This window comes from Engystomops pustulosus, chromosome 9, assembly GCF_040894005.1.
Source record: "Engystomops pustulosus chromosome 9, aEngPut4.maternal, whole genome shotgun sequence".
Taxonomy (NCBI): domain Eukaryota; kingdom Metazoa; phylum Chordata; class Amphibia; order Anura; family Leptodactylidae; genus Engystomops; species Engystomops pustulosus.
In genome coordinates, this window is record NC_092419.1 from 62,800,414 (window position 1) to 62,826,291 (window position 25,878).

At 45.0% G+C, this 25,878-nt stretch overlaps 42 pseudogenes; all 42 read left to right on the forward strand.

The window, feature by feature from the left end:
• Window positions 1–979: 979 nt before the first annotated feature.
• LOC140096877 (5S ribosomal RNA) lies at window positions 980–1,098 on the forward strand (annotated as a pseudogene).
• Window positions 1,099–1,357: 259 nt separating this feature from the next.
• On the forward strand, window positions 1,358–1,476 carry LOC140091178 (5S ribosomal RNA; annotated as a pseudogene).
• A 1,393-nt stretch (window positions 1,477–2,869) lies between these two features.
• On the forward strand, window positions 2,870–2,988 carry LOC140084997 (5S ribosomal RNA; annotated as a pseudogene).
• A 259-nt stretch (window positions 2,989–3,247) lies between these two features.
• Window positions 3,248–3,366, forward strand: LOC140089150 (5S ribosomal RNA; annotated as a pseudogene).
• Window positions 3,367–3,625: 259 nt separating this feature from the next.
• Window positions 3,626–3,744, forward strand: LOC140089151 (5S ribosomal RNA; annotated as a pseudogene).
• A 70-nt stretch (window positions 3,745–3,814) lies between these two features.
• On the forward strand, window positions 3,815–3,933 carry LOC140097818 (5S ribosomal RNA; annotated as a pseudogene).
• A 637-nt stretch (window positions 3,934–4,570) lies between these two features.
• Window positions 4,571–4,689, forward strand: LOC140094629 (5S ribosomal RNA; annotated as a pseudogene).
• Window positions 4,690–5,703: 1,014 nt separating this feature from the next.
• LOC140083695 (5S ribosomal RNA) lies at window positions 5,704–5,822 on the forward strand (annotated as a pseudogene).
• A 448-nt stretch (window positions 5,823–6,270) lies between these two features.
• On the forward strand, window positions 6,271–6,389 carry LOC140094832 (5S ribosomal RNA; annotated as a pseudogene).
• A 69-nt stretch (window positions 6,390–6,458) lies between these two features.
• LOC140096689 (5S ribosomal RNA) lies at window positions 6,459–6,577 on the forward strand (annotated as a pseudogene).
• A 637-nt stretch (window positions 6,578–7,214) lies between these two features.
• LOC140093447 (5S ribosomal RNA) lies at window positions 7,215–7,333 on the forward strand (annotated as a pseudogene).
• A 258-nt stretch (window positions 7,334–7,591) lies between these two features.
• Window positions 7,592–7,710, forward strand: LOC140095430 (5S ribosomal RNA; annotated as a pseudogene).
• A 448-nt stretch (window positions 7,711–8,158) lies between these two features.
• LOC140083696 (5S ribosomal RNA) lies at window positions 8,159–8,277 on the forward strand (annotated as a pseudogene).
• An 826-nt stretch (window positions 8,278–9,103) lies between these two features.
• On the forward strand, window positions 9,104–9,222 carry LOC140094833 (5S ribosomal RNA; annotated as a pseudogene).
• A 69-nt stretch (window positions 9,223–9,291) lies between these two features.
• On the forward strand, window positions 9,292–9,410 carry LOC140090370 (5S ribosomal RNA; annotated as a pseudogene).
• A 447-nt stretch (window positions 9,411–9,857) lies between these two features.
• LOC140098814 (5S ribosomal RNA) lies at window positions 9,858–9,976 on the forward strand (annotated as a pseudogene).
• A 70-nt stretch (window positions 9,977–10,046) lies between these two features.
• Window positions 10,047–10,165, forward strand: LOC140101982 (5S ribosomal RNA; annotated as a pseudogene).
• A 447-nt stretch (window positions 10,166–10,612) lies between these two features.
• On the forward strand, window positions 10,613–10,731 carry LOC140094565 (5S ribosomal RNA; annotated as a pseudogene).
• Window positions 10,732–10,990: 259 nt separating this feature from the next.
• On the forward strand, window positions 10,991–11,109 carry LOC140079055 (5S ribosomal RNA; annotated as a pseudogene).
• A 258-nt stretch (window positions 11,110–11,367) lies between these two features.
• LOC140097024 (5S ribosomal RNA) lies at window positions 11,368–11,486 on the forward strand (annotated as a pseudogene).
• Window positions 11,487–11,934: 448 nt separating this feature from the next.
• Window positions 11,935–12,053, forward strand: LOC140098815 (5S ribosomal RNA; annotated as a pseudogene).
• A 70-nt stretch (window positions 12,054–12,123) lies between these two features.
• LOC140078391 (5S ribosomal RNA) lies at window positions 12,124–12,242 on the forward strand (annotated as a pseudogene).
• Window positions 12,243–13,067: 825 nt separating this feature from the next.
• LOC140086507 (5S ribosomal RNA) lies at window positions 13,068–13,186 on the forward strand (annotated as a pseudogene).
• A 447-nt stretch (window positions 13,187–13,633) lies between these two features.
• Window positions 13,634–13,752, forward strand: LOC140097658 (5S ribosomal RNA; annotated as a pseudogene).
• Window positions 13,753–14,011: 259 nt separating this feature from the next.
• On the forward strand, window positions 14,012–14,130 carry LOC140079056 (5S ribosomal RNA; annotated as a pseudogene).
• Window positions 14,131–14,577: 447 nt separating this feature from the next.
• Window positions 14,578–14,696, forward strand: LOC140078392 (5S ribosomal RNA; annotated as a pseudogene).
• A 447-nt stretch (window positions 14,697–15,143) lies between these two features.
• Window positions 15,144–15,262, forward strand: LOC140098816 (5S ribosomal RNA; annotated as a pseudogene).
• Window positions 15,263–15,332: 70 nt separating this feature from the next.
• LOC140078393 (5S ribosomal RNA) lies at window positions 15,333–15,451 on the forward strand (annotated as a pseudogene).
• Window positions 15,452–15,898: 447 nt separating this feature from the next.
• LOC140096736 (5S ribosomal RNA) lies at window positions 15,899–16,017 on the forward strand (annotated as a pseudogene).
• Window positions 16,018–16,276: 259 nt separating this feature from the next.
• On the forward strand, window positions 16,277–16,395 carry LOC140098817 (5S ribosomal RNA; annotated as a pseudogene).
• A 70-nt stretch (window positions 16,396–16,465) lies between these two features.
• LOC140078394 (5S ribosomal RNA) lies at window positions 16,466–16,584 on the forward strand (annotated as a pseudogene).
• Window positions 16,585–17,409: 825 nt separating this feature from the next.
• Window positions 17,410–17,528, forward strand: LOC140078396 (5S ribosomal RNA; annotated as a pseudogene).
• A 447-nt stretch (window positions 17,529–17,975) lies between these two features.
• On the forward strand, window positions 17,976–18,094 carry LOC140097885 (5S ribosomal RNA; annotated as a pseudogene).
• Window positions 18,095–18,353: 259 nt separating this feature from the next.
• On the forward strand, window positions 18,354–18,472 carry LOC140087469 (5S ribosomal RNA; annotated as a pseudogene).
• A 70-nt stretch (window positions 18,473–18,542) lies between these two features.
• On the forward strand, window positions 18,543–18,661 carry LOC140084700 (5S ribosomal RNA; annotated as a pseudogene).
• A 70-nt stretch (window positions 18,662–18,731) lies between these two features.
• Window positions 18,732–18,850, forward strand: LOC140097025 (5S ribosomal RNA; annotated as a pseudogene).
• A 1,204-nt stretch (window positions 18,851–20,054) lies between these two features.
• Window positions 20,055–20,173, forward strand: LOC140079057 (5S ribosomal RNA; annotated as a pseudogene).
• A 1,014-nt stretch (window positions 20,174–21,187) lies between these two features.
• On the forward strand, window positions 21,188–21,306 carry LOC140098819 (5S ribosomal RNA; annotated as a pseudogene).
• Window positions 21,307–21,754: 448 nt separating this feature from the next.
• On the forward strand, window positions 21,755–21,873 carry LOC140078397 (5S ribosomal RNA; annotated as a pseudogene).
• A 1,014-nt stretch (window positions 21,874–22,887) lies between these two features.
• LOC140079058 (5S ribosomal RNA) lies at window positions 22,888–23,006 on the forward strand (annotated as a pseudogene).
• Window positions 23,007–24,587: 1,581 nt separating this feature from the next.
• Window positions 24,588–24,706, forward strand: LOC140079059 (5S ribosomal RNA; annotated as a pseudogene).
• Window positions 24,707–25,720: 1,014 nt separating this feature from the next.
• LOC140098820 (5S ribosomal RNA) lies at window positions 25,721–25,839 on the forward strand (annotated as a pseudogene).
• Window positions 25,840–25,878: the final 39 nt, after the last annotated feature.

The following is a 25,878-nucleotide window of genomic DNA, read 5'->3' on the forward strand; positions in this document are numbered from 1 at the left end:
GATAGTAAAAGAAGGTTCAAATTGAACAGCTGCTGTCAACGGCCATTCTAAGCTGAATGTGCGTGCTCTTGTCAGATCGCAGCAGCGATGCAGCTTAAGGCTTGGCAAGTACCAGCATGGGAGACTGGCTGGGAATCCCAAGTTCTGGTGACTTTTTTGAACCTGAAAATTGTGTTAGTTTCTCTATGAGATAGTAGAAGAAGGTTCAAATTGAACAACTGCTGTCAACGGCCATTCTAAGCTGAATGTGCGTGCTCTTGTCAGATCGCAGCAGCGATGCAGCTTAAGGCTTGGCAAGTTCCAGCATGGGAGACTGGCTGGGAATCCCAAGTTCTGTTGACCTTTTTGAACTTGAAAATTGTTTTAGTTTCTCTATGAGATAGTAAAAGAAGGTTCAATTTGAAATGCTGCTGTCAACGGCCATTCTAAGCTGAATGTGCGTGCTCTTGTCAGATTGCAGCAGCGATGCAGCTTAAGGCTTGGCAAGTACCAGCATGGGAGACTGGCTGGGAATCCCAAGTTCCGTTGACCTTTTTGAACCTGAAAATTGTGATAGTTTCTCTATGAGATAGTAAAAGAAGGTTCAAATTGAACAGCTGCTGTCAACGGCCATTCTAAGCTGAATGTGCGTGCTCTTGTCAGATCGCAGCAGCGATGCAGCTTAAGGCTTGGCAAGTACCAGCATGGGAGACTGGCTGGGAATCCCAAGTTCTGGTGACTTTTTTGAACCTGAAAATTGTGTTAGTTTCTCTATGAGATAGTAGAAGAAGGTTCAAATTGAACAACTGCTGTCAACGGCCATTCTAAGCTGAATGTGTGTGCTCTTGTCAGATTGCAGCAGCAATGCAGCTTAAGGCTTGGCAAGTACCAGCATGGGAGACTGGCTTGGAATCCCAAGTTCTGGTGACCTTTTTGAACCTGAAAATTGTGTTAGTTTCTATATAAGATAGTAGAAGAAGGTTCAAATTGAACAACTGCTGTCAATGGCCATTCTAAGCTGAATGTGCCTGCTCTCGCCAGATCGCAGCAGCAATGCAGCTTAAGGCTTGGCAAGTACCAGCATGGGAGACTGGCTGGGAATCCCAAGTTCCGTTGCCCTTTTTGAACCTGAAAATTGTGTTAGTTTCTCTATGAGATAGTAAAAGAAGGTTCAAATTGAACAGCTGCTGTCAACGGCCATTCTAAGCTGAATGTGCGTGCTCTTGTCAGATCGCAGCAGCGATGCAGCTTAAGGCTTGGCAAGTACCAGCATGGGAGACTGGCTTGGAATCCCAAGTTCTGGTGACCTTTTAGAACCTGAAAATTGTGTTAGTTTCTATATGAGATAGTAGAAGAAGGTTCAAATTGAACAACTGCTGTCAATGGCCATTCTAAGCTGAATGTGCCTGCTCTCGTCAGATCGCAGCAGCAATGCAGCTTAAGGTTTGGCAAGTACCAGCATGGGAGACTGGCTGGGAATCCCAAGTTCCGTTGACCTTTTTGAACCTGAAAATTTTATTAGTTTCTCTATGAGATAGTAAAAGAAGGTTCAAATTGAACAGCTGCTGTCAACGGCCATTCTAAGCTGAATGTGCGTGCTCTTGTCAGATCGCAGCAGCGATGCAGCTTAAGGCTTGGCAAGTTCCAGCATGGGAGACTGGCTGGGAATCCCAAGTTCTGTTGACCTTTTTGAACTTGAAAATTGTTTTAGTTTCTCTATGAGATAGTAAAAGAAGGTTCAATTTGAAATGCTGCTGTCAACGGCCGTTCTAAGCTGAATGTGCCTGCTCTTGTCAGATCGCAGCAGCAATGCAGCTTAAGGCTTGGCAAGTACCAGCATGGGAGGCTGGCTGGGAATCCCAAGTTCCGTTGACCTTTTTGAACCTGAAAATTGTGATAGTTTCTCTATGAGATAGTAAAAGAAGGTTCAAATTGAACAGCTGCTGTCAACGGCCATTCTAAGCTGAATGTGCGTGCTCTTGTCAGATCGCAGCAGCGATGCAGCTTAAGGCTTGGCAAGTACCAGCATGGGAGACTGGCTGGGAATCCCAAGTTCTGGTGACTTTTTTGAACCTGAAAATTGTGTTAGTTTCTATATGAGATAGTAGAAGAAGGTTCAAATTGAACAACTGCTGTCAACGGCCATTCTAAGCTGAATGTGCGTGCTCTTGTCAGATCGCAGCAGCGATGCAGCTTAAGGCTTGGCAAGTTCCAGCATGGGAGACTGGCTGGGAATCCCAAGTTCTGTTGACCTTTTTGAACTTGAAAATTGTTTTAGTTTCTCTATGAGATAGTAAAAGAAGGTTCAATTTGAAATGCTGCTGTCAACGGCCATTCTAAGCTGAATGTGCGTGCTCTTGTCAGATTGCAGCAGCGATGCAGCTTAAGGCTTGGCAAGTACCAGCATGGGAGACTGGCTGGGAATCCCAAGTTCCGTTGACCTTTTTGAACCTGAAAATTGTGATAGTTTCTCTATGAGATAGTAAAAGAAGGTTCAAATTGAACAGCTGCTGTCAACGGCCATTCTAAGCTGAATGTGCGTGCTCTTGTCAGATCGCAGCAGCGATGCAGCTTAAGGCTTGGCAAGTACCAGCATGGGAGACTGGCTGGGAATCCCAAGTTCTGGTGACTTTTTTGAACCTGAAAATTGTGTTAGTTTCTCTATGAGATAGTAGAAGAAGGTTCAAATTGAACAACTGCTGTCAACGGCCATTCTAAGCTGAATGTGTGTGCTCTTGTCAGATCGCAGCAGCGATGCAGCTTAAGGCTTGGCAAGTACCAGCATGGGAGACTGGCTTGGAATCCCAAGTTCTGTTGACCTTTTTGAACCTGAAAATTGTGTTAGTTTCTCTATGAGATAGTAAAAGAAGGTTCAAATTGAACAGCTGCTGTCAATGGGCATTCTAAGCTGAATGTGCCTGCTCTCGTCAGGTCGCAGCAGCAATGCAGCTTAAGGCTTGGCAAGTACCAGCATGGGAGACTGGCTGGGAATCCCAAGTTCCGTTGACCTTTTTGAACCTGAAAATTGTGTTAGTTTCTGTATGAGATAGTAAAAGAAGGTTCAAATTGAAAAGCTGCTGTCAACGGCAATTCTAAGCTGAATGTGCGTGCTCTTGTCAGATCGCAGCAGCCCTGCAGCTTAAGGCTTGGCAAGTACCAGCATGGGAGACTGGCTTGGAATCCTAAGTTCTGGTGACCTTTTTGAACCTGAAAATTGTGTTAGTTTCTATATGAGATAGTAGAAGAAGGTTCAAATTGAACAACTGCTGTCAATGGCCATTCTAAGCTGAATGTGCCTGCTCTCGTCAGATCGCAGCAGCAATGCAGCTTAAGGCTTGGCAAGTACCAGCATGGGAGACTGGCTGGGAATCCCAAGTTCCGTTGCCCTTTTTGAACCTGAAAATTGTGTTAGTTTCTCTATGAGATAGTAAAAGAAGGTTCAAATTGAACAGCTGCTGTCAATGGCCATTCTAAGCTGAATGTGCGTGCTCTTGTCAGATCGCAGCAGCGATGCAGCTTAAGGCTTGGCAAGTACCAGCATGGGAGACTGGCTTGGAATCCTAAGTTCTGGTGACCTTTTTGAACCTGAAAATTGTGTTAGTTTCTATATGAGATAGTAGAAGAAGGTTCAAATTGAACAACTGCTGTCAATGGCCATTCTAAGCTGAATGTGCCTGCTCTCGTCAGATCGCAGCAGCAATGCAGCTTAAGGCTTGGCAAGTACCAGCATGGGAGACTGGCTGGGAATCCCAAGTTCCGTTGCCCTTTTTTAACCTGAAAATTGTGTTAGTTTCTCTATGAGATAGCAAAAGAAGGTTCAAATTGAAAAGCTGCTGTCAACGGCCATTCTAAGCGGAATGTGCCTGCTCTCGCCAGATCGCAGCAGCAATGCAGCTTAAGGCTTGGCAAGTACCAGCATGGGAGACTGGCTGGGAATCCCAAGTTCTGTTGACCTTTTTGAACCTGAAAATTGTGTTAGTTTCTCTATGAGATAGTAAAAGAAGGTTCAAATTGAACAGCTGCTGTCAACGGCCATTCTAAGCTGAATGTGCGTGCTCTTGTCAGATCGCAGCAGCGATGCAGCTTAAGGCTTGGCAAGTTCCAGCATGGGAGGCTGGCTGGGAATCCCAAGTTCTGTTGACCTTTTTGAACTTGAAAATTGTTTTAGTTTCTCTATGAGATAGTAAAAGAAGGTTCAATTTGAAATGCTGCTGTCAACGGCCATTCTAAGCTGAATGTGCCTGCTCTTGTCAGATCGCAGCAGCAATGCAGCTTAAGGCTTGGCAAGTACCAGCATGGGAGACTGGCTGGGAATCCCAAGTTCTGGTGACTTTTTTGAACCTGAAAATTGTGTTAGTTTCTCTATGAGATAGTAGAAGAAGGTTCAAATTGAACAACTGCTGTCAACGGCCATTCTAAGCTGAATGTGTGTGCTCTTTTCAGATTGCAGCAGCGATGCAGCTTAAGGCTTGGCAAGTACCAGCATGGGAGACTGGCTGGGAATCCCAAGTTCTGTTGACCTTTTTGAACCTGAAAATTGTGTTAGTTTCTCTATGAGATAGTAAAAGAAGGTTCAAATTGAACAGCTGCTGTCAACGGCAATTCTAAACTGAATGTGCCTGCTCTCGTCAGATCGCAGCAGCAATGCAGCTTAAGGCTTGGCAAGTACCAGCATGGGAGACTGGTTGGGAATCCCAAGTTCCGTTGACCGTTTTGAACCTGAAAATTGTGTTAGTTTCTCTATGAGATAGCAAAAGAAGGTTCAAATTGAACAGCTGCTGTCAACGGCCATTCTAAGCTGAATTTGCCTGCTCTTGTCAAATCGCAGCAGCAATGCAACTTAAGGCTTGGCAAGTACCAGCATGGGAGACTGGCTGGGAATTCCAAGTTCCGTTGACCTTTTTGAACCAGAAAATGAGTTAGTTTCTCTATGAGATAGTAAAAGAAGGTTCAAATTGAACAGCCGCTGTCAACGGCCATTCTAAGCTGAATGTGCCTGCTCTTGTCAGATTGCAGCAGCAATGCAGCTTAAGGCTTGGCAAGTACCAGCATGGGAGACTGGCTTGGAATCCCAGGTTCTGTTGACCTTTTTGAACTTGAAAATTGTTTTAGTTTCTCTATGAGATAGTAAAAGAAGGTTCAATTTGAAATGCTGCTGTCAACGGCCATTCTAAGCTGAATGTGCCTGCTCTTGTCAGATCGCAGCAGCAATGCAGCTTAAGGCTTGGCAAGTACCAGCATGGGAGATTGGCTTGGAATCCCAAGTTCCGTTGACCTTTTTGAACCTGAAAATTGTGTTAGTTTCTCTATGAGATAGTAAAAGAAGGTTCAAATTGAACAGCTGCTGTCAACGGCCATTCTAAGCTGAATGTGCGTGCTCTTGTCAGATCGCAGCAGCGATGCAGCTTAAGGCTTGGCAAGTACCAGCATGGGAGACTGGCTGGGAATCCCAAGTTCTGGTGACTTTTTTGAACCTGAAAATTGTGTTAGTTTCTCTATGAGATAGTAGAAGAAGGTTCAAATTGAACAACTGCTGTCAACGGCCATTCTAAGCTGAATGTGTGTGCTCTTGTCAGATCGCAGCAGCGATGCAGCTTAAGGCTTGGCAAGTACCAGCATGGGAGACTGGCTGGGAATCCCAAGTTCTGGTGACCTTTTTGAACCTGAAAATTGTGTTAGTTTCTCTATGAGATAGTAAAAGAAGGTTCAAATTGAACAGCTGCCGTCAATGGCCATTCTAAGCTGAATGTGCCTGCTCTCGTCAGATCGCAGCAGCAATGCAGCTTAAGGCTTGGCAAGTACCAGCATGGGAGACTGGCTGGGAATCCCAAGTTCTGTTGACCTTTTTGAACCTGAAAATTGTGTTAGTTTCTCTATGAGATAGTAAAAGAAGGTTCAAATTGAAAAGCTGCTGTCAACGGCAATTCTAAGCTGAATGTGCGTGCTCTTGTCAGATCGCGGCAGCGATGCAGCTTAAGGCTTGGCAAGTACCAGCATGGGAGACTGGCTGGGAATCCCAAGTTCTGGTGACCTTTTTGAACCTGAAAATTGTGTTAGTTTCTCTATGAGATAGTAGAAGAAGGTTCAAATTGAACAACTGCTGTCAATGGCCATTCTAAGCTGAATGTGTGTGCTCTTTTCAGATCGCAGCAGCGATGCAGCTTAAGGCTTGGCAAGTACCAGCATGGGAGACTGGCTGGGAATCCCAAGTTCTGGTGACCTTTTTGAACCTGAAAATTGTGTTAGTTTCTCTATGAGATAGTAAAAGAAGGTTCAAATTGAACAGCTGCTGTCAACGGCAATTCTAAGCTGAATGTGCCTGCTCTCGTCAGATTGCAGCAGCAATGCAGCTTAAGGCTTGGCAAGTACCAGCATGGGAGACTGGCTGGGAATCCCAAGTTCTGTTGACCTTTTTGAACCTGAAAATGTTTTAGTTTCTCTATGAGATAGTAAAAGAAGGTTCAAATTGAACAGCTGCTGTCAACGGCCATTCTAAGCTGAATTTGCCTGCTCTCGTAAGATCGCAGCAGCAATGCAACTTAAGGCTTGGCAAGTACCAGCATGGGAGACTGGCTGGGAATTCCAAGTTCCGTTGACCTTTTTGAACCTGAAAATTGTGTTAGTTTCTCTATGAGATAGTAAAAGAAGGTTCAAATTGAACAGCTGCTGTCAACGGCAATTCTAAGCTGAATGTGCCTGCTCTCGTCAGATTGCAGCAGCAATGCAGCTTAAGGCTTGGCAAGTACCAGCATGGGAGACTGTCTGGGAATCCCAAGTTCTGGTGACCTTTTTGAACCTGAAAATTGTGTTATTTTCTATATAAGATAGTAGAAGAAGGTTCAAATTGAACAACTGCTCTCAATGGCCATTCTAATATGAATGTGCCTGCTCTTGCCAGATCGCAGCAGCAATGCAGCTTAAGGCTTGGCAATTACCAGCATGGGAGACTGGCTGGGAATCCCAAGTTCTGTTGCCCTTTTTGAACCTGAAAATTGTGTTAGTTTCTCTATGAGATAGTAAAAGAAGGTTCAAATTGAACAGCTGCTGTCAATGGCCATTCTAAGCTGAATGTGCGTGCTCTTGTCAGATCGCAGCAGCGATGCAGCTTAAGGCTTGGCAAGTTCCAGCATGGGAGACTGCCTGGGAATCCCAAGTTCTGTTGACCTTTTTGAACTTGAAAATTGTTTTAGTTTCTCTATGAGATAGTAAAAGAAGGTTCAAATTGAACAGCTGCTGTCAACGGCCATTCTAAGCTGAATTTGCCTGCTCTCGTCAGATCGCAGCAGCAATGCAACTTAAGGCTTGGCAAGTACCAGCATGGGAGACTGGCTGGGAATTCCAAGTTCCGTTGACCTTTTTGAACCAGAAAATGAGTTAGTTTCTCTATGAGATAGTAAAAGAAGGTTCAAATTGAACAGCCGCTGTCAACGGCCTTTCTAAGCTGAATGTGCCTGCTCTTGTCAGATTGCAGCAGCAATGCAGCTTAAGGCTTGGCAAGTACCAGCATGGGAGACTGGCTTGGAATCCCAGGTTCTGTTGACCTTTTTGAACTTGAAAATTGTTTTAGTTTCTCTATGAGATAGTAAAAGAAGGTTCAATTTGAAATGCTGCTGTCAACGGCCATTCTAAGCTGAATGTGCCTGCTCTTGTCAGATCGCAGCAGCAATGCAGCTTAAGGCTTGGCAAGTACCAGCATGGGAGACTGGCTTGGAATCCCAAGTTCCGTTGACCTTTTTGAACCTGAAAATTGTGTTAGTTTCTCTATGAGATAGTAAAAGAAGGTTCAAATTGAACAGCTGCTGTCAACGGCCATTCTAAGCTGAATGTGCGTGCTCTTGTCAGATCGCAGCAGCGATGCAGCTTAAGGCTTGGCAAGTACCAGCATGGGAGACTGGCTGGGAATCCCAAGTTCTGGTGACTTTTTTGAACCTGAAAATTGTGTTAGTTTCTCTATGAGATAGTAGAAGAAGGTTCAAATTGAACAACTGCTGTCAACGGCCATTCTAAGCTGAATGTGTGTGCTCTTGTCAGATCGCAGCAGCGATGCAGCTTAAGGCTTGGCAAGTACCAGCATGGGAGACTGGCTGGGAATCCCAAGTTCTGTTGACCTTTTTGAACCTGAAAATTGTGTTAGTTTCTCTATGAGATAGTAAAAGAAGGTTCAAATTGAACAGCTGCCGTCAATGGCCATTCTAAGCTGAATGTGCCTGCTCTCGTCAGATCGCAGCAGCAATGCAGCTTAAGGCTTGGCAAGTACCAGCATGGGAGACTGGCTGGGAATCCCAAGTTCTGTTGACCTTTTTGAACCTGAAAATTGTGTTAGTTTCTCTATGAGATAGTAAAAGAAGGTTCAAATTGAAAAGCTGCTGTCAACGGCAATTCTAAGCTGAATGTGCGTGCTCTTGTCAGATCGCGGCAGCGATGCAGCTTAAGGCTTGGCAAGTACCAGCATGGGAGACTGGCTGGGAATCCCAAGTTCTGGTGACCTTTTTGAACCTGAAAATTGTGTTAGTTTCTCTATGAGATAGTAGAAGAAGGTTCAAATTGAACAACTGCTGTCAATGGCCATTCTAAGCTGAATGTGTGTGCTCTTGTCAGATCACAGCAGCAATGCAGCTTAAGGCTTGGCAAGTACCAGCATGGGAGACTGGCTGGGAATCCCAAGTTCCGTTGACCTTTTTGAACCTGAAAATTGTGTTAGTTTCGCTATGAGATAGTAAAAGAAGGTTCAAATTGAAAAGCTGCTGTCAACGGCAATTCTAAGCTGAATGTGCGTGCTCTTGTCAGATCGCAGCAGCGATGCAGCTTAAGGCTTGGCAAGTACCAGCATGGGAGACTGGCTGGGAATCCCAAGTTCTGGTGACCTTTTTGAACCTGAAAATTGTGTTAGTTTCTCTATGAGATAGTAGAAGAAGGTTCAAATTGAACAACTGCTGTCAACGGCCATTCTAAGCTGAATGTGTGTGCTCTTTTCAGATCGCAGCAGCGATGCAGCTTAAGGCTTGGCAAGTACCAGCATGGGAGACTGGCTGGGAATCCCAAGTTCTGTTGACCTTTTTGAACCTGAAAATTGTGTTAATTTCTCTATGAGATAGTAAAAGAAGGTTCAAATTGAACAGCTGCTGTCAACGGCAATTCTAAGCTGAATGTGCCTGCTCTCGTCAGATTGCAGCAGCAATGCAGCTTAAGGCTTGGCAAGTACCAGCATGGGAGACTGGCTGGGAATCCCAAGTTCTGTTGACCTTTTTGAACCTGAAAATGTGTTAGTTTCTATATAAGATAGTAGAAGAAGGTTCAAATTGAACAACTGCTGTCAACGGCCATTCTAAGCTGAATGTGCCTGCTCTCGCCAGATCGCAGCAGCAATGCAGCTTAAGGCTTGGCAAGTACCAGCATGGGAGACTGGCTGGGAATCCCAAGTTCTGTTGACCTTTTTGAACCTGAAAATGTGTTAGTTTCTCTATGAGATAGTAAAAGAAGGTTCAAATTGAACAGCTGCTGTCAACGGCCATTCTAAGCTGAATGTGCGTGCTCTTGTGAGATCGCAGCAGCGATGCAGCTTAAGGCTTGGCAAGTACCAGCATGGGAGACTGGCTTGGAGTCCCAAGTTCTGGTGACCTTTTTGAACCTGAAAATTGTGTTAGTTTCTCTATGAGATAGCAAAAGAAGGTTCAAATTGAACAGCTGCTGTCAACGGCTATTCTAAGCTGAATGTGCCTGCTCTTGTCAGATTGCAGCAGCAATGCAGCTTAAGGCTTGGCAAGTACCAGCATGGGAGACTGGCTTGGAATCCCAAGTTCTGGTGACCTTTTTGAACCTTAAAATTGTGTTAGTTTCTATATAAGATAGTAGAAGAAGGTTCAAATTGAACAACTGCTGTCAATGGCCATTCTAAGCTGAATGTGCCTGCTCTTGCCAGATCGCAGCAGCAATGCAGCTTAAGGCTTGGCAAGTACCAGCATGGGAGACTGGCTGGGAATCCCAAGTTCCGTTGACCTTTTTGAACCTGAAAATTGTGTTAGTTTCTCTATGAGATAGTAAAAGAAGGTTCAAATTGAACAGCTGCTGTCAACGGCCATTCTAAGCTGAATGTGCCTGCTCTCATCAGATCGCAGCAGCAATGCAGCTTAAGGCTTGGCAAGTACCAGCATGGGAGACTGGCTGGGAATTCCAAGTTCTGTTGACCTTTTTGAACCTGAAAATGTGTTAGTTTCTCTATGAGATAGTAAAAGAAGGTTCAAATTGAACAGCTGCTGTCAACGGCCATTCTAAGCTGAATGTGCGTGCTCTTGTCAGATCGCAGCAGCGATGCAGCTTAAGGCTTGGCAAGTACCAGCATGGGAGACTGGCTTGGAATCCCAAGTTCTGGTGACCTTTTTGAACCTGAAAATTGTGTTAGTTTCTCTATGAGATAGCAAAAGAAGGTTCAAATTGAACAGCTGCTGTCAACGGCCATTCTAAGCTGAATGTGCCTGCTCTTGTCAGATTGCAGCAGCAATGCAGCTTAAGGCTTGGCAAGTACCAGCATGGGAGACTGGCTTGGAATCCCAAGTTCTGGTGACCTTTTTGAACCTGAAAATTGTGTTAGTTTCTATATAAGATAGTAGAAGAAGGTTCAAATTGAACAACTGCTGTCAACGGCCATTCTAAGCTGAATGTGCCTGCTCTCGCCAGATCGCAGCAGCAATGCAGCTTAAGGCTTGGCAAGTACCAGCATGGGAGACTGGCTGGGAATCCCAAGTTCCGTTGCCCTTTTTGAACCTGAAAATTGTGTTAGTTTCTCTATGAGATAGTAAAAGAAGGTTCAAATTGAACAGCTGCTGTCAACGGCCATTCTAAGCTGAATGTGCGTGCTCTTGTCAGATCACAGCAGCGATGCAGCTTAAGGCTTGGCAAGTACCAGCATGGGAGACTGGCTGGGAAACCCAAGTTCTGGTGACTTTTTTGAACCTGAAAATTGTGTTAGTTTCTCTATGAGTTAGTAAAAGAAGGTTCAAATTGAACAGCTGCTGTCAACGGCCATTCTAAGCTGAATGTGCCTGCTCTCGTCAGATCGCAGCAGCAATGCAGCTTAAGGCTTGGCAAGTACCAGCATGGGAGACTGGCTGGGAATCCCAAGTTCTGTTGACCTTTTTGAACCTGAAAATGTGTTAGTTTCTCTATGAGATAGTAAAAGAAGGTTCAAATTGAACAGCTGCTGTCAACGGCCATTCTAAGCTGAATGTGCGTGCGCTTGTCAGATCGCAGCAGCGATGCAGCTTAAGGCTTGGCAAGTACCAGCATGGGAGACTGGCTTGGAATCCCAAGTTCTGGTGACCTTTTTGAACCTGAAAATTGTGTTAGTTTCTCTATGAGATAGCAAAAGAAGGTTCAAATTGAACAGCTGCTGTCAATGGCCATTCTAAGCTGAATGTGCCAGCTCTCGTCAGATCGCAGCAGCAATGCAGCTTAAGGCTTGGCAAGTACCAGCATGGGAGACTGGCTGGGAATCCCAAGTTCCGTTGCCCTTTTTGAACCTGAAAATTGTGTTAGTTTCTCTATGAGATAGTAAAAGAAGGTTCAAATTGAACAGCTGCTGTCAACGGCCATTCTAAGCTGAATGTGCGTGCTCTTGTGAGATTGCAGCAGCGATGCAGCTTAAGGCTTGGCAAGTACCAGCATGGGAGACTGGCTTGGAGTCCCAAGTTCTGGTGACCTTTTTGAACCTGAAAATTGTGTTAGTTTCTCTATGAGATAGCAAAAGAAGGTTCAAATTGAACAGCTGCTGTCAACGGCCATTCTAAGCTGAATGTGCCTGCTCTTGTCAGATTGCAGCAGCAATGCAGCTTAAGGCTTGGCAAGTACCAGCATGGGAGACTGGCTTGGAATCCCAAGTTCTGGTGACCTTTTTGAACCTTAAAATTGTGTTAGTTTCTATATAAGATAGTAGAAGAAGGTTCAAATTGAACAACTGCTGTCAATGGCCATTCTAAGCTGAATGTGCCTGCTCTTGCCAGATCGCAGCAGCAATGCAGCTTAAGGCTTGGCAAGTACCAGCATGGGAGACTGGCTGGGAATCCCAAGTTCCGTTGACCTTTTTGAACCTGAAAATTGTGTTAGTTTCTCTATGAGATAGTAAAAGAAGGTTCAAATTGAACAACTGCTGTCAACGGCCATTCTAAGCTGAATGTGCCTGCTCTCGTCAGATCGCAGCAGCAATGCAGCTTAAGGCTTGGCAAGTACCAGCATGGGAGACTGGCTGGGAATTCCAAGTTCTGTTGACCTTTTTGAACCTGAAAATGTGTTAGTTTCTCTATGAGATAGTAAAAGAAGGTTCAAATTGAACAGCTGCTGTCAACGGCCATTCTAAGCTGAATGTGCGTGCTCTTGTCAGATCGCAGCAGCGATGCAGCTTAAGGCTTGGCAAGTACCAGCATGGGAGACTGGCTTGGAATCCCAAGTTCTGGTGACCTTTTTGAACCTGAAAATTGTGTTAGTTTCTCTATGAGATAGCAAAAGAAGGTTCAAATTGAACAGCTGCTGTCAACGGCCATTCTAAGCTGAATGTGCGTGCTCTTGTGAGATCGCAGCAGCGATGCAGCTTAAGGCTTGGCAAGTACCAGCATGGGAGACTGGCTTGGAGTCCCAAGTTCTGGTGAACTTTTTGAACCTGAAAATTGTGTTAGTTTCTCTATGAGATAGCAAAAGAAGGTTCAAATTGAACAGCTGCTGTCAACGGCCATTCTAAGCTGAATGTGCCTGCTCTTGTCAGATTGCAGCAGCAATGCAGCTTAAGGCTTGGCAAGTACCAGCATGGGAGACTGGCTTGGAATCCCAAGTTCTGGTGACCTTTTTGAACCTTAAAATTGTGTTAGTTTCTATCTAAGATAGTAGAAGAAGGTTCAAATTGAACAACTGCTGTCAATGGCCATTCTAAGCTGAATGTGCCTGCTCTTGCCAGATCGCAGCAGCAATGCAGCTTAAGGCTTGGCAAGTACCAGCATGGGAGACTGGCTGGGAATCCCAAGTTCTGTTGACCTTTTTGAACCTGAAAATTGTGTTAGTTTCTCTATGAGATAGTAAAAGAAGGTTCAAATTGAACAGCTGCTGTCAACGGCCATTCTAAGCTGAATGTGCCTGCTCTCGTCAGATCGCAGCAGCAATGCAGCTTAAGGCTTGGCAAGTACCAGCATGGGAGACTGGCTGGGAATTCCAAGTTCTGTTTACCTTTTTGAACCTGAAAATGTGTTAGTTTCTCTATGAGATAGTAAAAGAAGGTTCAAATTGAACAGCTGCTGTCAACGGCCATTCTAAGCTGAATGTGCGTGCTCTTGTCAGATCGCAGCAGCGATGCAGCTTAAGGCTTGGCAAGTACCAGCATGGGAGACTGGCTTGGAATCCCAAGTTCTGGTGACCTTTTTGAACCTGAAAATTGTGTTAGTTTCTCTATGAGATAGCAAAAGAAGGTTCAAATTGAACAGCTGCTGTCAACGGCCATTCTAAGCTGAATGTGCCTGCTCTTGTCAGATTGCAGCAGCAATGCAGCTTAAGGCTTGGCAAGTACCAGCATGGGAGACTGGCTTGGAATCCCAAGTTCTGGTGACCTTTTTGAACCTGAAAATTGTGTTAGTTTCTATATAAGATAGTAGAAGAAGGTTCAAATTGAACAACTGCTGTCAACGGCCATTCTAAGCTGAATGTGCCTGCTCTCGCCAGATCGCGGCAGCAATGCAGCTTAAGGCTTGGCAAGTACCAGCATGGGAGACTGGCTGGGAATCCCAAGTTCCGTTGCCCTTTTTGAACCTGAAAATTGTGTTAGTTTCTCTATGAGATAGTAAAAGAAGGTTCAAATTGAACAGCTGCTGTCAACGGCCATTCTAAGCTGAATGTGCGTGCTCTTGTCAGATCACAGCAGCGATGCAGCTTAAGGCTTGGTAAGTACCAGCATGGGAGACTGGCTGGGAATCCCAAGTTCTGGTGACTTTTTTGAACCTGAAAATTGTGTTAGTTTCTCTATGAGATAGTAAAAGAAGGTTCAAATTGAACAGCTGCTGTCAACGGCCATTCTAAGCTGAATGTGCCTGCTCTCGTCAGATCGCAGCAGCAATGCAGCTTAAGGCTTGGCAAGTACCAGCATGGGAGACTGGCTGGGAATCCCAAGTTCTGTTGACCTTTTTGAACCTGAAAATGTGTTAGTTTCTCTATGAGATAGTAAAAGAAGGTTCAAATTGAACAGCTGCTGTCAACGGCCATTCTAAGCTGAATGTGCGTGCGCTTGTCAGATCGCAGCAGCGATGCAGCTTAAGGCTTGGCAAGTACCAGCATGGGAGACTGGCTTGGAATCCCAAGTTCTGGTGACCTTTTTGAACCTGAAAATTGTGTTAGTTTCTATATAAGATAGTAGAAGAAGGTTCAAATTGAACAATTGCTGTCAATGGCCATTCTAAGCTGAATGTGCCTGCTCTTGCCAGATCGCAGCATCAATGCAGCTTAAGGCTTGGCAAGAACCAGCATGGGAGACTGGCTGGGAATCCCAAGTTCCGTTGACCTTTTTGAACCTGAAAATTGTGTTAGTTTCTCTATGAGATAGTAAAAGAAGGTTCAAATTGAACAGCTGCTGTCAACGGCCATTCTAAGCTGAATGTGCCTGCTCTCGTCAGATCGCAGCAGCAATGCAGCTTAAGGCTTGGCAAGTACCAGCATGGGAGACTGGCTGGGAATTCCAAGTTCTGTTGACCTTTTTGAACCTGAAAATGTGTTAGTTTCTCTATGAGATAGTAAAAGAAGGTTCAAATTGAACAGCTGCTGTCAACGGCCATTCTAAGCTGAATGTGCGTGCTCTTGTCAGATCGCAGCAGCGATGCAGCTTAAGGCTTGGCAAGTACCAGCATGGGAGACTGGCTTGGAATCCCAAGTTCTGGTGACCTTTTTGAACCTGAAAATTGTGTTAGTTTCTCTATGAGATAGCAAAAGAAGGTTCAAATTGAACAGCTGCTGTCAACGGCCATTCTAAGCTGAATGTGCCTGCTCTTGTCAGATTGCAGCAGCAATGCAGCTTAAGGCTTGGCAAGTACCAGCATGGGAGACTGGCTTGGAATCCCAAGTTCTGGTGACCTTTTTGAACCTTAAAATTGTGTTAGTTTCTATATAAGATAGTAGAAGAAGGTTCAAATTGAACAACTGCTGTCAATGGCCATTCTAAGCTGAATGTGCCTGCTCTTGCCAGATCGCAGCAGCAATGCAGCTTAAGGCTTGGCAAGTACCAGCATGGGAGACTGGCTGGGAATCCCAAGTTCCGTTGACCTTTTTGAACCTGAAAATTGTGTTAGTTTCTCTATGAGATAGTAAAAGAAGGTTCAAATTGAACAGCTGCTGTCAACGGCCATTCTAAGCTGAATGTGCCTGCTCTCGTCAGATCGCAGCAGCAATGCAGCTTAAGGCTTGGCAAGTACCAGCATGGGAGACTGGCTGGGAATTCCAAGTTCTGTTGACCTTTTTGAACCTGAAAATGTGTTAGTTTCTCTATGAGATAGTAAAAGAAGGTTCAAATTGAACAGCTGCTGTCAACGGCCATTCTAAGCTGAATGTGCGTGCTCTTGTCAGATCGCAGCAGCGATGCAGCTTAAGGCTTGGCAAGTACCAGCATGGGAGACTGGCTTGGAATCCCAAGTTCTGGTGACCTTTTTGAACCTGAAAATTGTGTTAGTTTCTCTATGAGATAGCAAAAGAAGGTTCAAATTGAACAGCTGCTGTCAACGGCCATTCTAAGCTGAATGTGCCTGCTCTTGTCAGATTGCAGCAGCAATGCAGCTTAAGGCTTGGCAAGTACCAGCATGGGAGACTGGCTTGGAATCCCAAGTTCTGGTGACCTTTTTGAACCTGAAAATTGTGTTAGTTTCTATATAAGATAGTAGAAGAAGGTTCAAATTGAACAACTGCTGTCAACGGCCATTCTAAGCTGCATGTGCCTGCTCTCGCCAGATCGCAGCAGCAATGCAGCTTAAGGCTTGGCAAGTACCAGCATGGGAGACTGGCTGGGAATCCCAAGTTCCGTTGCCCTTTTTGAACCTGAAAATTGTGTTAGTTTCTCTATGAGATAGTAAAAGAAGGTTCAAATTGAACAGCTGCTGTCAACGGCCATTCTAAGCTGAATGTGCGTGCGCTTGTCAGATCGCAGCAGCGATGCAGCTTAAGGCTTGGCAAGTACCAGCATGGGAGACTGGCTTGGAATCCCAAGTTCTGGTGACCTTTTTGAACCTGAAAATTGTGTTAGTTTCTATATAAGATAGTAGAAGAAGGTTCAAATTGAACAACTGCTGTCAATGGCCATTCTAAGCTGAATGTGCCTGCTCTTGCCAGATCGCAGCAGCAATGCAGCTTAAGGCTTGGCAAGTACCAGCATGGGAGACTGGCTGGGAATCCCAAGTTCCGTTGACCTTTTTGAACCTGAAAATTGTGTTAGTTTCTCTATGAGATAGTAAAAGAAGGTTCAAATTGAACAGCTGCTGTCAACGGCCATTCTAAGCTGAATGTGCCTGCTCTCGTCAGATCGCAGCAGCAATGCAGCTTAAGGCTTGGCAAGTACCAGCATGGGAGACTGGCTGGGAATTCCAAGTTCTGTTGACCTTTTTGAACCTGAAAATGTGTTAGTTTCTCTATGAGATAGTAAAAGAAGGTTCAAATTGAACAGCTGCTGTCAACGGCCATTCTAAGCTGAATGTGCGTGCTCTTGTCAGATCGCAGCAGCGATGCAGCTTAAGGCTTGGCAAGTACCAGCATGGGAGACTGGCTTGGAATCCCAAGTTCTGGTGACCTTTTTGAACCTGAAAATTGTGTTAGTTTCTCTATGAGATAGCAAAAGAAGGTTCAAATTGAACAGCTACTGTCAACGGCCATTCTAAGCTGAATGTGCCTGCTCTTGTCAGATTGCAGCAGCAATGCAGCTTAAGGCTTGGCAAGTACCAGCATGGGAGACTGGCTTGGAATCCCAAGTTCTGGTGACCTTTTTGAACCTGAAAATTGTGTTATTTTCTATATAAGATAGTAGAAGAAGGTTCAAATTGAACAACTGCTGTCAATGGCCATTCTAAGCTGAATGTGCCTGCTCTTGCCAGATCGCAGCAGCAATGCAGCTTAAGGCTTGGCAAGTACCAGCATGGGAGACTGGCTGGGAATCCCAAGTTCTGTTGCCCTTTTTGAACCTGAAAATTGTGTTAGTTTCTCTATGAGATAGTAAAAGAACTTTCAAATTGAACAGCTGCTGTCAACGGCCATTCTAAGCTGAATGTGCGTGCTCTTGTCAGATCGCAGCAGCGATGCAGCTTAAGGCTTGGCAAGTACCAGCATGGGAGACTGGCTTGGAATCCCAAGTTCCGTTGACCTTTTTAAACCTGAAAATTGTGTTAGTTTCTCTATGAGATAGTAAAAGAAGGTTCAAATTGAACAGCTGCTGTCAACGGCCATTCTAAGCTGAATGTGCCTGCTCTCGTCAGATCGCAGCAGCAATGCAGCTTAAGGCTTGGCAAGTACCAGCATGGGAGACTGGCTGGGAATTCCAAGTTCTGTTGACCTTTTTGAACCTGAAAATGTGTTAGTTTCTCTATGAGATAGTAAAAGAAGGTTCAAATTGAACAGCTGCTGTCAACGGCCATTCTAAGCTGAATGTGCGTGCTCTTGTCAGATCGTAGCAGCGATGCAGCTTAAGGCTTGGCAAGTACCAGCATGGGAGACTGGCTTGGAATCCCAAGTTCTGGTGACCTTTTTGAACCTGAAAATTGTGTTAGTTTCTCTATGAGATAGCAAAAGAAGGTTCAAATTGAACAGCTGCTGTCAACGGCCATTCTAAGCTGAATGTGCCTGCTCTTGTCAGATTGCAGCAGCAATGCAGCTTAAGGCTTGGCAAGTACCAGCATGGGAGACTGGCTTGGAATCCCAAGTTCTGGTGACCTTTTTGAACCTGAAAATTGTGTTAGTTTCTATATAAGATAGTAGAAGAAGGTTCAAATTGAACAATTGCTGTCAACGGCCATTCTAAGCTGAATGTGCCTGCTCTCGCCAGATCGCAGCAGCAATGCAGCTTAAGGCTTGGCAAGTACCAGCATGGGATACTGGCTGGGAATCCCAAGTTCCGTTGCCCTTTTTGAACCTGAAAATTGTGTTAGTTTCTCTATGAGATAGTAATAGAAGGTTCAAACTGAACAGCTGCTGTCAACGGCCATTCTAAGCTGAATGTGCGTGCTCTTGTCAGATCACAGCAGCGATGCAGCTTAAGGCTTGGCAAGTACCAGCATGGGAGACTGGCTGGGAATCCCAAGTTCTGGTGACTTTTTTGAACCTGAAAATTGTGTTAGTTTCTCAATGAGATAGTAAAAGAAGGTTCAAATTGAACAGCTGCTGTCAACGGCCATTCTAAGCTAAATGTGCCTGCTCTCGTCAGATCGCAGCAGCAATGCAGCTTAAGGCTTGGCAAGTACCAGCATGGGAGACTGGCTGGGAATCCCAAGTTCCGTTGACCTTTTTGAGCCTGAAAATTGTGTTAGTTTCTCTATGAGATAGTAAAAGAAGGTTCAAATTGAACAGCTGCTGTCAACGGCTATTCTAAGCTGAATGTGCCTGCTCTCGTCAGATCGCAGCAGCAATGCAGCTTAAGGCTTGGCAAGTACCAGCATGGGAGACTGGCTGGGAATCCCAAGTTCTGTTGACCTTTTTGAACCTGAAAATTGTGTTAGTTTCTCTATGAGATAGCAAAAGAAGGTTCAAATTGAACAGCTGCTGTCAATGGCCATTCTAAGCTGAATGTGCCAGCTCTCGTCAGATCGCAGCAGCAATGCAGCTTAAGGCTTGGCAAGTACCAGCATGGGAGACTGGCTGGGAATCCCAAGTTCCGTTGCCCTTTTTGAACCTGAAAATTGTGTTAGTTTCTCTATGAGATAGTAAAAGAAGGTTCAAATTGAACAGCTGCTGTCAACGGCCATTCTAAGCTGAATGTGTGTGCTCTTGTGAGATCGCAGCAGCGATGCAGCTTAAGGCTTGGCAAGTACCAGCATGGGAGACTGGCTTGGAATCCCAAGTTCTGGTGACCTTTTTGAACCTGAAAATTGTGTTAGTTTCTCTATGAGATAGCAAAAGAAGGTTCAAATTGAACAGCTGCTGTCAACGGCCATTCTAAGCTGAATGTGCCTGCTCTTGTCAGATTGCAGCAGCAATGCAGCTTAAGGCTTGGCAAGTACCAGCATGGGAGACTGGCTTGGAATCCCAAGTTCTGGTGACCTTTTTGAACCTTAAAATTGTGTTAGATTCTATATAAGTTAGTAGAAGAAGGTTCAAATTGAACAACTGCTGTCAATGGCCATTCTAAGCTGAATGTGCCTGCTCTTGCCAGATCGCAGCAGCAATGCAGCTTAAGGCTTGGCAAGTACCAGCATGGGAGACTGGCTGGGAATCCCAAGTTCTGTTGCCCTTTTTGAACCTGAAAATTGTGTTAGTTTCTCTATGAGATAGTAAAAGAACTTTCAAATTGAACAGCTGCTGTCAACGGCCATTCTAAGCTGAATGTGCCTGCTCTTGTCAGATTGCAGCAGCAATGCAGCTTAAGGCTTGGCAAGTACCAGCATAGGAGACTGGCTTGGAATCCCAAGTTCTGGTGACCTTTTTGAACCTGAAAATTGTGTTATTTTCTATATAAGATAGTAGAAGAAGGTTCAAATTGAACAACTGCTGTCAATGGCCATTCTAAGCTGAATGTGCCTGCTCTTGCCAGATCGCAGCAGCAATGCAGCTTAAGGCTTGGCAAGTACCAGCATGGGAGACTGGCTGGGAATCCCAAGTTCTGTTGCCCTTTTTGAACCTGAAAATTGTGTTAGTTTCTCTATGAGATAGTAAAAGAACTTTCAAATTGAACAGCTGCTGTCAACGGCCATTCTAAGCTGAATGTGCGTGCTCTTGTCAGATCGCAGCAGCGATGCAGCTTAAGGCTTGGCAAGTACCAGCATGGGAGACTGGCTTGGAATCCCAAGTTCCGTTGACCTTTTTGAACCTGAAAATTGTGTTAGTTTCTCTATGAGATAGTAAAAGAAGGTTCAAATTGAACAGCTGCTGTCAACGGCCATTCTAAGCTGAATGTGCCTGCTCTCGTCAGATCGCAGCAGCAATGCAGCTTAAGGCTTGGCAAGTACCAGCATGGGAGACTGGCTGGGAATCCCAAGTTCTGTTGACCTTTTTGAACCTGAAAATGTGTTAGTTTCTCTATGAGATAGTAAAAGAAGGTTCAAATTGAACAGCTGCTGTCAACGGCCATTCTAAGCTGAATGTGCGTGCTCTTGTCAGATCGCAGCAGCGATGCAGCTTAAGGCTTGGCAAGTACCAGCATGGGAGACTGGCTTGGAATCCCAAGTTCTGGTGACCTTTTTGAACCTGAAAATTGTGTTAGTTTCTCTATGAGATAGCAAAAGAAGGTTCAAATTGAACAGCTGCTGTCAACGGCCATTCTAAGCTGAATGTGCCTGCTCTTGTCAGATTGCAGCAGCAATGCAGCTTAAGGCTTGGCAAGTACCAGCATGGGAGACTGGCTTGGAATCCCAAGTTCTGGTGACCTTTTTGAACCTGAAAATTGTGTTAGTTTCTCTATGAGATAGCAAAAGAAGGTTCAAATTGAACAGCTGCTGTCAATGGCCATTCTAAGCTGAATGTGCCAGCTCTCGTCAGATCGCAGCAGCAATGCAGCTTAAGGCTTGGCAAGTACCAGCATGGGAGACTGGCTGGGAATCCCAAGTTCCGTTGCCCTTTTTGAACCTGAAAATTGTGTTAGTTTCTCTATGAGATAGTAAAAGAAGGTTCAAATTGAACAGCTGCTGTCAACGGCCATTCTAAGCTGAATGTGCGTGCTCTTGTGAGATCGCAGCAGCGATGCAGCTTAAGGCTTGGCAAGTACCAGCATGGGAGACTGGCTTGGAATCCCAAGTTCTGGTGACCTTTTTGAACCTGAAAATTGTGTTAGTTTCTCTATGAGATAGCAAAAGAAGGTTCAAATTGAACAGCTGCTGTCAACGGCCATTCTAAGCTGAATGTGCCTGCTCTTGTCAGATTGCAGCAGCAATGCAGCTTAAGGCTTGGCAAGTACCAGCATGGGAGACTGGCTTGGAATCCCAAGTTCTGGTGACCTTTTTCAACCTGAAAATTGTGTTAGTTTCTATATAGGATAGTAGAAGAAGGTTCAAATTGAACAACTGCTGTCAATGGCCATTCTAAGCTGAATGTGCCTGCTCTTGCCAGATCGCAGCAGCAATGCAGCTTAAGGCTTGGCAAGTACCAGCATGGGAGACTGGCTGGGAATCCCAAGTTCCGTTGACCTTTTTCAACCTGAAAATTGTGTTAGTTTCTCTATGAGATAGTAAAAGAAGGTTCAAATTGAACAGCTGCTGTCAACGGCCATTCTAAGCTGAATGTGCCTGCTCTCGTCAGATCGCAGCAGCAATGCAGCTTAAGGCTTGGCAAGTACCAGCATGGGAGACTGGCTGGGAATCCCAAGTTCTGGTGACTTTTTTGAACCTGAAAATTGTGTTAGTTTCTCTATGAGATAGTAAAAGAAGGTTCAAATTGAACAGCTGCTGTCAACGGCCATTCTAAGCTGAATGTGCCTGCTCTTGTCAGATTGCAGCAGCAATGCAGCTTAAGGCTTGGCAAGTACCAGCATGGGAGACTGGCTTGGAATCCCAAGTTCTGGTGACCTTTTTGAACCTGAAAATTGTGTTATTTTCTATATAAGATAGTAGAAGAAGGTTCAAATTGAACAGCTGCTGTCAACGGCCATTCTAAGCTGAATGTGCCTGCTCTCGTCAGATCGCAGCAGCAATGCAGCTTAAGGCTTGGCAAGTACCAGCATGGGAGACTGGCTGGGAATTCCAAGTTCTGTTGACCTTTTTGAACCTGAAAATGTGTTAGTTTCTCTATGAGATAGTAAAAGAAGGTTCAAATTGAACAGCTGCTGTCAACGGCCATTCTAAGCTGAATGTGCGTGCTCTTGTCAGATCGCAGCAGCGATGCAGCTTAAGGCTTGGCAAGTACCAGCATGGGAGACTGGCTTGGAATCCCAAGTTCTGGTGACCTTTTTGAACCTGAAAATTGTGTTAGTTTCTCTATAAGATAGCAAAAGAAGGTTCAAATTGAACAGCTGCTGTCAACGGCCATTCTAAGCTGAATGTGCCTGCTCTTGTCAGATTGCAGCAGCAATGCAGCTTAAGGCTTGGCAAGTACCAGCATGGGAGACTGGCTTGGAATCCCAAGTTCTGGTGACCTTTTTGAACCTGAAAATTGTGTTAGTTTCTATATAAGATAGTAGAAGAAGGTTCAAATTGAACAATTGCTGTCAACGGCCATTCTAAGCTGAATGTGCCTGCTCTCGCCAGATCGCAGCAGCAATGCAGCTTAAGGCTTGGCAAGTACCAGCATGGGATACTGGCTGGGAATCCCAAGTTCCGTTGCCCTTTTTGAACCTGAAAATTGTGTTAGTTTCTCTATGAGATAGTAATAGAAGGTTCAAACTGAACAGCTGCTGTCAACGGCCATTCTAAGCTGAATGTGCGTGCTCTTGTCAGATCACAGCAGCGATGCAGCTTAAGGCTTGGCAAGTACCAGCATGGGAGACTGGCTGGGAATCCCAAGTTCTGGTGACTTTTTTGAACCTGAAAATTGTGTTAGTTTCTCAATGAGATAGTAAAAGAAGGTTCAAATTGAACAGCTGCTGTCAACGGCCATTCTAAGCTAAATGTGCCTGCTCTCGTCAGATCGCAGCAGCAATGCAGCTTAAGGCTTGGCAAGTACCAGCATGGGAGACTGGCTGGGAATCCCAAGTTCAGTTGACCTTTTTGAACCTGAAAATTGTGTTAGTTTCTCTATGAGATAGTAAAAGAAGGTTCAAATTGAACAGCTGCTGTCAACGGCCATTCTAAGCTGAATGTGCCTGCTCTCGTCAGATCGCAGCAGCAATGCAGCTTAAGGCTTGGCAAGTACCAGCATGGGAGACTGGCTGGGAATCCCAAGTTCTGTTGACCTTTTTGAACCTGAAAATGTGTTAGTTTCTCTATGAGATAGTAAAAGAAGGTTCAAATTGAACAGCTGCTGTCAACGGCCATTCTAAGCTGAATGTGCGTGCGCTTGTCAGATCGCAGCAGCGATGCAGCTTAAGGCTTGGCAAGTACCAGCATGGGAGACTGGCTTGGAATCCCAAGTTCTGGTGACCTTTTTGAACCTGAAAATTGTGTTAGTTTCTCTATGAGATAGCAAAAGAAGGTTCAAATTGAACAGCTGCTGTCAATGGCCATTCTAAGCTGAATGTGCCAGCTCTCGTCAGATCGCAGCAGCAATGCAGCTTAAGGCTTGGCAAGTACCAGCATGGGAGACTGGCTGGGAATCCCAAGTTCCGTTGCCCTTTTTGAACCTGAAAATTGTGTTAGTTTCTCTATGAGATAGTAAAAGAAGGTTCAAATTGAACAGCTGCTGTCAACGGCCATTCTAAGCTGAATGTGCGTGCTCTTGTGAGATCGCAGCAGCGATGCAGCTTAAGGCTTGGCAAGTACCAGCATGGGAGACTGGCTTGGAATCCCAAGTTCTGGTGACCTTTTTGAACCTGAAAATTGTGTTAGTTTCTCTATGAGATAGCAAAAGAAGGTTCAAATTGAACAGCTGCTGTCAACGGCCATTCTAAGCTGAATGTGCCTGCTCTTGTCAGATTGCAGCAGCAATGCAGCTTAAGGCTTGGCAAGTACCAGCATGGGAGACTGGCTTGGAATCCCAAGTTCTGGTGACCTTTTTGAACCTTAAAATTGTGTTAGATTCTATATAAGATAGTAGAAGAAGGTTCAAATTGAACAACTGCTGTCAATGGCCATTCTAAGCTGAATGTGCCTGCTCTTGCCAGATCGCAGCAGCAATGCAGCTTAAGGCTTGGCAAGTACCAGCATGGGAGACTGGCTGGGAATCCCAAGTTCTGTTGCCCTTTTTGAACCTGAAAATTGTGTTAGTTTCTCTATGAGATAGTAAAAGAACTTTCAAATTGAACAGCTGCTGTCAACGGCCATTCTAAGCTGAATGTGCCTGCTCTTGTCAGATTGCAGCAGCAATGCAGCTTAAGGCTTGGCAAGTACCAGCATGGGAGACTGGCTTGGAATCCCAAGTTCTGGTGACCTTTTTGAACCTTAAAATTGTGTTAGTTTCTATCTAAGATAGTAGAAGAAGGTTCAAATTGAACAACTGCTGTCAATGGCCATTCTAAGCTGAATGTGCCTGCTCTTGCCAGATCGCAGCAGCAATGCAGCTTAAGGCTTGGCAAGTACCAGCATGGGAGACTGGCTGGGAATCCCAAGTTCTGTTGCCCTTTTTGAACCTGAAAATTGTGTTAGTTTCTCTATGAGATAGTAAAAGAACTTTCAAATTGAACAGCTGCTGTCAACGGCCATTCTAAGCTGAATGTGCGTGCTCTTGTCAGATCGCAGCAGCGATGCAGCTTAAGGCTTGGCAAGTACCAGCATGGGAGACTGGCTTGGAATCCCAAGTTCCGTTGACCTTTTTGAACCTGAAAATTGTGTTAGTTTCTCTATGAGATAGTAAAAGAAGGTTCAAATTGAACAGCTGCTGTCAACGGCCATTCTAAGCTGAATGTGCCTGCTCTCGTCAGATCGCAGCAGCAATGCAGCTTAAGGCTTGGCAAGTACCAGCATGGGAGACTGGCTGGGAATCCCAAGTTCTGTTGACCTTTTTGAACCTGAAAATGTGTTAGTTTCTCTATGAGATAGTAAAAGAAGGTTCAAATTGAACAGCTGCTGTCAACGGCCATTCTAAGCTGAATGTGCGTGCTCTTGTCAGATCGCAGCAGCGATGCAGCTTAAGGCTTGGCAAGTACCAGCATGGGAGACTGGCTTGGAATCCCAAGTTCTGGTGACCTTTTTGAACCTGAAAATTGTGTTAGTTTCTCTATGAGATAGCAAAAGAAGGTTCAAATTGAACAGCTGCTGTCAACGGCCATTCTAAGCTGAATGTGCCTGCTCTTGTCAGATTGCAGCAGCAATGCAGCTTAAGGCTTGGCAAGTACCAGCATGGGAGACTGGCTTGGAATCCCAAGTTCTGGTGACCTTTTTGAACCTGAAAATTGTGTTAGTTTCTCTATGAGATAGCAAAAGAAGGTTCAAATTGAACAGCTGCTGTCAATGGCCATTCTAAGCTGAATGTGCCAGCTCTCGTCAGATCGCAGCAGCAATGCAGCTTAAGGCTTGGCAAGTACCAGCATGGGAGACTGGCTGGGAATCCCAAGTTCCGTTGCCCTTTTTGAACCTGAAAATTGTGTTAGTTTCTCTATGAGATAGTAAAAGAAGGTTCAAATTGAACAGCTGCTGTCAACGGCCATTCTAAGCTGAATGTGCGTGCTCTTGTGAGATCGCAGCAGCGATGCAGCTTAAGGCTTGGCAAGTACCAGCATGGGAGACTGGCTTGGAATCCCAAGTTCTGGTGACCTTTTTGAACCTGAAAATTGTGTTAGTTTCTCTATGAGATAGCAAAAGAAGGTTCAAATTGAACAGCTGCTGTCAACGGCCATTCTAAGCTGAATGTGCCTGCTCTTGTCAGATTGCAGCAGCAATGCAGCTTAAGGCTTGGCAAGTACCAGCATGGGAGACTGGCTTGGAATCCCAAGTTCTGGTGACCTTTTTCAACCTGAAAATTGTGTTAGTTTCTATATAGGATAGTAGAAGAAGGTTCAAATTGAACAACTGCTGTCAATGGCCATTCTAAGCTGAATGTGCCTGCTCTTGCCAGATCGCAGCAGCAATGCAGCTTAAGGCTTGGCAAGTACCAGCATGGGAGACTGGCTGGGAATCCCAAGTTCCGTTGACCTTTTTCAACCTGAAAATTGTGTTAGTTTCTCTATGAGAT